Genomic DNA, 10,047 nt, shown 5'->3' with positions numbered 1-10,047 from the left:
ATAAAGTATATGTACTAGTACTGCATTTGCTTTGTATTCGGCGCACAGTGAGTAAGCAAGGTTGTGACATCCCACATACTGTATATACTGCACAAACATTCAGTTTAACTCATTGCACGTTGTGCACACACACAACTTCAGCAGCGTCCAATAGCAGTCACCGGATGATTACGGGTGCAGTGTTAATTGATGCAGGGCTTTTAGCACCTTGTTCACAGCCAGTGAATTTCCAGCAGCATGAGAAGTGTCATCAAGGTCAGCAGTGGGCCACTGCAGCTTTGTAACAGGACACTCCAAGTGGAGCAAGGAAGGAGGAGCTCTGCGATAAGAAAATAATGCAGGCGGAGCGTTAGGTCTGATGCATTTTAAGCCAGGACGGGCTCAGGAGTGGTAAATAAACAATGAGCATAAGTCGCTTACTTTTCTCCACGACAGAGGTTTTGGATGCCGTGACCGAGTTGGCATATTTGATGTTGCAGGTAAAGTTGGACTTTCCATTCGGCAGGTTTTTAAACAGCAGACGACAGATGTTGCCTGGGAAGATGCGGACTTTGGCGCGACGTCTGAACGGGGCATGCTGCTCCTCATCTGGGTCGGTTGTGTCAAATAGTCTTTCACCATTTGTATACTTGCAAAATGGTTCTGGTGGCTCAGTGGGGGCCGAATATTTGCAATCCATCCTAAGATGGTGCTCATCTATTGAGCAGTAGGCCAGCTGAATAACCTTCTGGGATGACGCCACGCCTGTGTGTGGTGCACCACAAAAACATTTACTATTTTAATATATAAGAGATGAACAACATATTTGTAAAGACATGGAAAAGATGAAAATATATATTTGCAATATTTTCTACAGGAAACTTGACAAAGGCCATAAATCTTAAGTCTTACCAAAAAATAAAATTGTGACAGGGATGAACATTGTCATAACTTTCCTGAAAAAAAATAGAAAGAATCAATTAATACTGTCATTCTACTATAATAGTATAACATCTGCATACAAGACAGATTCACTGCTTTCATTGCAAAGAGATAAGTTGCAAACTTGATTATTTGACTAAATGTAATCAATATGTAATTAAACACATGAAGAAGCTCAGCTCAGCTCTCACCTTTAAGTATTTGCTTCAGTGCTGGCTCCAGTGTTCAGCCAAATCCTTTGTGCAGACTGAAAAAAAGAGCATTTTATATATCACAATTCAATATTTTGGCTTCGCTCAGATGCAACAAAGCACAGCATACAAATCGTTCTTACCTTGGCTGATGCAGTTGGAGCATTCCTCGGTGCTCAGGAGTGTGATGCCAGGGGGAGACACAGTAGAGGTCGGCTTAGAGGAAAAAGGGGAGGGGAGAGGGAGGGAGGGGGGCAGAGTAGGAGGGGAGTGGGAGAGAGATGCTGGGGACATTTCACTGTATTATATGTATTTTTAATAGATTTTTACCAGAGTATCACATGCTAATAAGCAAACATCTGGCAAACATCTGGCCACACATTGGAAGATTTGATTCAGGCAGCATAACAAGACAGAAAGTGGAAATGATTTCATGAGGGTTTGATGGGCAGAAGTTGTTCTCATGCCTTATTCATTGTGCAAGTATGTGTCAGCAGTTCCTCTGCAACTTTTACCAACATAAATTCAGATATTAAATACAAAATGCAGATAATCCAGCTAATTACAATGCATTCATGAAGAAATTATAAACGTAGAAGTAAGAAGAAAGGGATTCAAACCCAAAAATATTGCAGTCATGGCAAAATATTAGCCCTGGTTTTCCCTGCATTCCCTCAGTGTATCCGCCGTCCCATCTTCATCCCGCTCATCCATTTTGTTAAGGTCCTTCTAAGCCAGTTGCTGAAAATATGTTTACTTTCTCATTACATTTCAATACTGTGAAAAATATAAAATATAGCTTTGACGAAGCTGAAATTGACTGTTCAGGGTTGACCTACTCTCTTTTTTCCACGCTAGATGTCACCATAAACAGCGCTGCTGCGTTTGTGGCGATGCTTCCAGGTCTTGTCCTGTAGAGGGCGCTCTACTTCAGTGCTAATATGCAGCTGCCCCCCCCCCCAAAAAAAATATCTCTCTGCGTGAGGGTGGCGCACAAGTGGCAGCAATAAGAAAAGAACATTTAATAGTGTCTCGCCTGTTACAAAACTTCGAATTTAGCCTACATAAAATATAAATCTTAATCCTGATCACACTAACAGGTGAATTCTCCGGTGAATAAAATTGAATAAAATTACATTTCATCAGCATCTGCTCGAGAGAACGCGCAACAAGGATCGAGCTTTATTGTATCTTATTATATACATTTATTTTTAATGTTTATTTTTTATATTTTTGACAGTATAACACCCGGCGTGACTCGTGCACACACGTGCGCGCTTGCTCATCCTCCTCGGTCACGCAGCACCGACCGTCGGACGGTCACAACAAGCGCAGCTCGACCCACGGGACGGGACGGGACGGGACGGGGAGCAAACAATAAGCAGGAGCGACGGTCTCATCTACAAATTAAAAGTCTTTCTCAGGTAAATGCAGTGTCTCTATCATTTTCAGCTCGGATCTGCATGTTCCTGCAGCGAGGCCGAAACGCACGCGCACACGCATCTAGACGCGGGGCATCTCTGCAGAACCGCAGAACCGCAGCGCCAAAGCTGCATGGGCGTAGTCCAGGCTGCAGTTGCATTGCTGGGGAGATTGTATTTAAGGCTAACAGACACTGCGCTGGTGGATGCCCCCCCCCCCCCCCTACATATAGACAATGAGCATCTCTGCTCTTCTGCTTTCATCACTGATGCCATCTTGTGTCTCCTGTTAACTCAGGCCGTGCGGGGAAGGTTGCCCATCTTGCGGTACAGATACCCTTCGTCATGGAGCTGCACCTATTCGCCTGTCTTCTGTTTGGCAGGATAATGACAACGCATCAAATTCATAGTATGTTTTTTTTCTTCTGACGTTTGTATTCATTTTCACTGTTGGATGGACTGCAGAAGTGAACGGAGGTTGTTGCAAACGTGTTTGTTTTATGTTGTGTATCCTATTTAAAGTGTGAGCAGCTCAATAACTCTGAATTGTAGTACAAAGATTTCAAGTTAATCCAAATCCAGATTCTTCATCGACAGCCAAACCAAATCCAGCAGTGCTGCAGCAAAGTTGTTCTGACCTCATGCCACCACAGAGATCACAAGAGTTGAATTTTGTGCAACTCACAAGTAGTTTATAAGAGGGCACAGCCATCCAAGTCACAGTTTCACTCTGAACTGAGTGGGCGAAGGATGTGGCCTTTTCACTATAGTTGATGCAGCTTGAAGAAGGATGCTGCACAGCCTGATCGTTCTGACGCACGAGGTCAATTCGGACCAGGTTAATTTATTTTAAAAGACTGAGCTTGGATCTAATTTAGGCTTATTTAACTTAACTTCTTTCAATGTGCCACTGATTTTTGCCGAGCACATGCCGAACACTGAATTTATTTGATATTTTTCAAGTAATATTACAAATATTATAAATGTGTGCCCATTTTAGCCTCATGCACCAATGCGCCTTCATATAATGCGTAACTTTGTCTCGCCTTGGAGAGGCAAACCGTATGACACGTATATTTCACAATGTTCCCGTGATACTGGGTTGGCATGACAAGCATTCTGTTTTACATGTGTATGACGATTCAGCTGATCAAGCAGCACTTCAAGCAGAAGTCCGGGAAAACAGTCTTAATTTGATTGTTTGTTGTTGATTTAACTTTTATTGAATCAAGAAAGGCAAACTTTACATTCTCATTTGTATATTTCCAGCTGTGGACCTTGTTCTGAACACACGATGCTTCTCTGAGGCAGTAATATTGATCTATTCACATGCGAGGCTGTCGTTGCAACCCGGTCAATTGTAGTCTGAGAATATCTTGAACAGTTCTTGTTGCAGTTCTTTATCGGGAAATAGCAAGTATTCTCCATGATGAATTTAAACAAAGAAAACGTGTCTCTCTTTCAGTGAGCTCCTTGTCCATGTTTCTGTTCGCTCCACGTGGACCTCAGATGTTTCCCTGTTTAACTTACATGGAGCGAAACGTCAGGGTGGACTGCGAGTTTCCAGTCACAGATGATTTCTCCAGCCGCTACTGTGAGTATTGGCAGGACAGCCGAATGGTAGGCAGCACCGTCCCCAATAGAGTCACTTGGGTATCCATGGACGACCGCAGGAGGAGCAATGTCAGCCTGGTCACTCCCAATCTCTGCCGCCTCACCTGGGCCCCGCTGGCTGATGAGAGGCCTTTCACCTGTACCTGCAGGGTTTACCAGGGCCACACCTGGAAGGAGAACAGCATGGCCGTCCATTACAGTGAGTAGAATTCACCTCCAAACACCGGCTGAAACGATCAATCGATTCATGTCAGATATTCTTTCTTTGTTTGATTTTCTTTTTTCTTTTTTCTAGGGCTTCTTCCAATCTGCTCTGCAGTTAGCGTAATATTAAAATCAGCCCCGTGGCTTTTGTCACTGCTGATGTCACTTCCTGTTGCTGTGGGTCTTCTGAGTCCGTGATCCACAGGGTAATGACACAATGGCCTTTTCTTGTGTGACTTGTGAGTCATTCTGGATGGATGGCAGGTGGTCGACGCAGATTATTTTGGTTTCATTTATTTCGCTTTAGAGGGCGGACACAATGAAAGCCTCTCAAAATGTGTTACCGGACTTCTCTCTCTAAAGGTACCTTTGAAGTGTGAAAGGTTTCATTCAAAAGGCCTCTCTGTCTCCCCCGTCAAAGTGAGAACGTAACCACGGTGATTTGAAATGAAAAACATCACAATCAAATAAAACAGTGTTCATTTTTGATTATCAAGCTTTTCTGAAGAGCAGATTACAAACATGTATGTGTGGAACTAAATCTGGGTTTTCCTTGTAATTAAAAGATCGACTCATCTAAATAACTATTTTGTTAACTGCCAATAAAACTTCTTTTTTTTTTTGAAGAACAAATCTTTTAGATTTATGCTGCACCTTATTGCTGTTCTTAAAATAAATGGACTTGATTATTTGCAAGAGTGTTGAATGTTGAAATGTTTAATTTGAATTATACTGCATTCCATCTTGTTCACTATAGCTGAATACCGTATGTACTACCGGTATATATACTAGCCTGGTATTCAGATGAGTGATGGTGTTATGGAGAAATAATATTGAATAATAATACTTGTTCATCTCCGAAACCTTCATTATTTCTGAGTAGAATAGACCCAACAAAAGTCTGATTAATGACTCGTCAGAGGGTTCAACCTCTGGACCCTTGCTTTCTGGGACACACGATGGCCGCATGAATACTTCTGCAGCTCGAGTGATGGACAGCTGAGACGGTGGACGCAGAATGGAATCATACAGTAAATACTCAGTGTAGTAGTTCTGGTGCATTTAAATTAACTACTGCTGCTGCCGTGTGTAAGGACACACATCTTAATGTACACACGTATAATGTGAGCAGTATCTATGCATATAAAAAAAAAACATGTATATAAATGTATTCCATTTTATGACACATGTTTTCAGTGCATTTGTCCTCCACACTGTTTATCATGTGAGGCCTTTGCTTTGCTGCAAACAAAATGAACATTTTATTTTAATGTCATATTTCAACAATTATAGTGTCCACTATGCAGTTTGGTTAGCTGCCATCACTTCAAGGCTCAGTATTATTTGCAAAGTGATGCTTGTAATAAAAAAAAGTATTTGTTTTTTTTTTACCTCCAAAGGTGTACTAAAAGGTATAGCAAACTACAAACACTAATCCTAATAAATAAGGGTGATAAACAAAAGTCTTGTAATCTGATGTGTTTCTCAAGTCAAGAGAATTTCTGCTATAAATATAGTCGTGCTGTACGTCCTGCTTTTGTCCTGCAGGGGGAGCTCTTATTGAACTTCTCCATTTGACAGCCCGTTTGCGTTTAACACAGTTAACAGTTTTGCGGATAAACATTGATCTCTCTATGCTTTAGTAACCATTGCAATCAGTTATTTAGTTTATTTCAGGGTTCTGGAATTCCTCATGTTATTATTTCCTAAAAAAATACATTAAATAAATAACCCGGAGTGATAATTCAATCATAAGTTTGGGTAGTTATTACTCAAACCAACTTATAAATTGTCTTATATATCCGTCTCTTCAGCATAAAATTAATCAGAGTTTATAACGAGCCTATACCGTTACTTATATATTAAATATTATTAATTCAACTATGAATATGATTTTTCTAATGTGACAAAACTGCAATAATAAGGAAGAACTTTAGAATGATAAAGTCTCATTTGAAGACTGAATGGCTCACAGTTGTGTCACAAGGCTCATTCCAAAGGCTCCTACGAATCCCTGGGATCCACGTGGTGAAAATGCTTGAGCCACCGTATCCCAGAATTCACTCGTTCATCACTGATTATTCAGCTAGTTGTTGTCGTGCTTTTCTCCAAAGGCTCCATTTCTGGCGCAGTCACTACTGCAACAAGAAAATGCCATGGTAATTCATGACAGAAGGGTTAAGACAGGAAGTGGTGGTCTAATTCTCGACACACCCCCACTATCCCAATTAACAGCATTCATTGTGGCGTGTGAATTGTTGACTGCGGTCTATGAAGGAACTGGGACACAACTAGTCAGCCTAATTGTTGCCCTTTCCTTATTTGCCCTCCTTTATGCGACACTAATTCTCTCTATATTTAACAGACCAACATGAGAACGTTTTGAATGCTCGTAACTAAAGATGTGTTCTGATAATGACACAAAATGTCTTGTAACATTTGTGCATATTTGACTGTTGGCACCCCCCCCCCATAAAACCAATATATCAACTGAACTGTAATTAGCAGTAATTTAGCTAAAAGGGGATGCTCCAGCCGTGTGTATGTGAAAGGGTTTCCGTGAGATAGTCGAGTCTTGGACTGATCTTAGTAAACAGAAATTAGTCCTCCGTGTTGCAGCCCCTCCGGTCTCCCTCCTTTCTCTCTCTCTGTATGTTTCTGTAGCAGTTATACATAAAGGCCTTGACATGAACCAGCGTGTCTGTCTGATCTGCCTCCCTGATATGATGAATGCTTCGCATTGTCTGATTATTTGTTTATAATGTCGTCTGTTAAAATAGTTATTAAGAGAATATGTTGGAGCAAGAGAGTTGAATTTCCTTGCCTTTGAGACAAGTTTCTTTGAGCACTGAAACTGATTCTGCACATGATGCGACCTTGCTTCTATCAGGAAATGAACCTCGGTCACATCAAGTTAACCACATTTATCAGAAGCATGTCAATAAAGGTTCAGACATTAATGAAGTCTTTTTTTTTTTGCTTTTGTGGCATTTTATCCACAGTGTGCTTAGATATCTCTGCCCCTCAGTAAAACCTGAGAAGAAAACCACATGGAAGAAGATTAATTTATAATTTGTCCTCATCTGCAAGTATATACACTTTATAAAGTGACCGCTTGTACCCTGATGTGCTGAGAGAGGGTCCTAAATGTCTCACGATTACTCTCTTCTATCCAGCTGATTATGTGGCTGGATGCTGAATGAGCCTTCTTTCATGAAATGAAAATACCCTTGTACACTTTATGTACATTACCAACTTAATCTGAGCTAATCTTAATCTAAAATGCTCTGCATTACAAGAAACGTGATTGCCAAGAGGAGAGGGATGGATTGTAAAAGTCTGAACATCTATTTGGGCTAATTGCTTTGAGTTTCTTGAAGGGACCCTGTCTAATATTTAAAAATGCCAATCCAGCATTCACCAACACATAAACTATGAAGGCACAATTTGAGCTTATGTTGGATACTTCTTCTTCTTAGCTGCCTGGATATTTGGGATGCTTTAACCTTGAGCCTGTTTGTTTGAAGCATACTGAGGATTCAATCGAGCTGTTTTAACTCATGGTTCCCATTCCACTTTGTCATGAGATTGTGAGAACAGAGTGAGTCACACCAGAAAAACGGGTAAAACATTTTCCTGATAGTGATCAAATGACGTGAGGAACTCTTCATTTGAATAACATAGAAACTATTTGCAGGAAGTGCGTTAACAGTGGACTGTTTTTCGATGCTGATATTTTTATTACGCAAGATTTATTTTTTCTGGACTTTTATCTGGACATCTTAAAAAAAAGATCTTTCAAAATGAGTACTTTCAAACAAATTCTTGTTTAATTTAAAATTATTCACTGTGATGCCACAATATTGTTTGGAGAAATGAATGGCTATAATCCTCATACACAAGAAAACAAAAATCTGGCATTATGAAAACAATAAAACCAAAATATGTACAAAACTGTGTCAAGAATGAGCACAAATTCAGACATTATTCAATGAAGAAAATCCCTTCAACACTTAAGAGGTAAAATATGTTGAGGTATAAGTGTTTATAGCAGGTAACACTTTACAATAAGGAACATGAAAATGTAAAATGTCACCTCTCTCAAATGAGAGAGGTGACAACCAAGAACCGCCTGATAATTAATGAATCAGATTAAATGCTCACATTTCTGAGTACCTTATTGAAAAGTCTTACCAACATACTAAAATACTGTGTATATTACTATTCATGTAAACTATTTATATACAAAATTGTACAAATAAAGGAAACAGTATGTGTAACACTTTACGTCCGAAATCATGTAGGCACAGTGAATTGGCAAACTCTTTGATATATGTTTGGAAGACTAAACAATGATTTGATGTATAAAACTTTTTATCCCTTCCTCAAAAATATCTCTGATAACAACTTGGGTATGCATTGTTCATTTCAACCAGCAATTTCAATTTGAGTTTCAGTTAAATGTTTTCCAAAGCTGTGAGAAATTGGCGTCTCATCCAGAGTGTACCCCTCCACTTTGGGATAGGCTCATGCAAAATCTGCGTCCCGTACTTCGGATAAGCGACTGAAGAATTGATCGCCTCTTCTTCAAGACGATGAATGATTAATTAATGGAAATACAGTAAAACAATATTTAACTCAAAAAATAGTATGTTCAATGTACACGGTGTTACAAATATTTGTAGAAGCAAACACAGCCATGGAACAACAGCTACTGTTTAAAGTAAAACAAAAATAAAAAACCTTCATACACTATGTGAATTATAATTTGAAGACATGTTGCAGTTCTAAAATTACATCTAATTGTAAAAAGATGTGGCCAGTTTTGGGAGTCCAGTGCAGAATTTGACTGTTAAGTTTCAGAATGCACGAGATGATCCACCAGTTTGATAAACTAGTGCATCATCGGCATAGTGACACATATACCTGATTGAGTCTAATGTTCTCACTAGATTAGCATTTTTGTAGATTATAAAATGGTAGTTTCATCAGGTTTTTGGGTCACTAGGAACCAATATCAAGTCTCCTTTTAAATATTTACTTGTCATTTTTGAATTATACTTCATATTTTATGCACTGGACCAAATACCCCTGCTAAAGAAATGAACCTAGATTGTAGATGCATCATTGCTGTTGCGGCTATGTGAACCCCCTTTAACACCAAAGTTGTCTCATGCATGGAATTAATTCAAATTAATTTTATGTTATGTGCATTACATACAAAGTAGAACTTAGTTTTTATGGAGCACTGTAAAGTTATGGCTTTAAACTAAGGGAAATTCACAAACAGAACATTTTCAGACTAGCCAAAATTAAAGGTTTTGAGGAAGTAGTCAAGGCCTAATTTTATTGTCAGCCACTCTTTTATCATAATCTGTCTTAAGTAATATACTGTACTGGACATTTTCATATTCAGATCATCAAAAATATACAAATATATACAAACTATAGTTCCAGTTTATGGCAGACAATTGTAAACAAGTTTAGCTCATGTTTGCCTCATTTATTTTCTATATGCAGAGCTCATGCAGCAAATCAAGGTGAGCGTAACAAAATAACTGTTAGATGCTTTGTGATGGTTTTGGCTTCTTTGCATTTCCAGTCTCTCCTTGAATGTGAAGATGATAAAAAAAAAACTGTGAATGAGAATGGAAGACATTCAGAAGTGAAACTTTCTGAGAACATGCGATTTGTTG

The sequence above is a fragment of the Brachionichthys hirsutus genome, chromosome 10 (assembly GCF_040956055.1).
Source record: "Brachionichthys hirsutus isolate HB-005 chromosome 10, CSIRO-AGI_Bhir_v1, whole genome shotgun sequence".
NCBI lineage: Eukaryota > Metazoa > Chordata > Actinopteri > Lophiiformes > Brachionichthyidae > Brachionichthys > Brachionichthys hirsutus.
Note: the sequence above shows the minus strand (reverse complement) of the source record.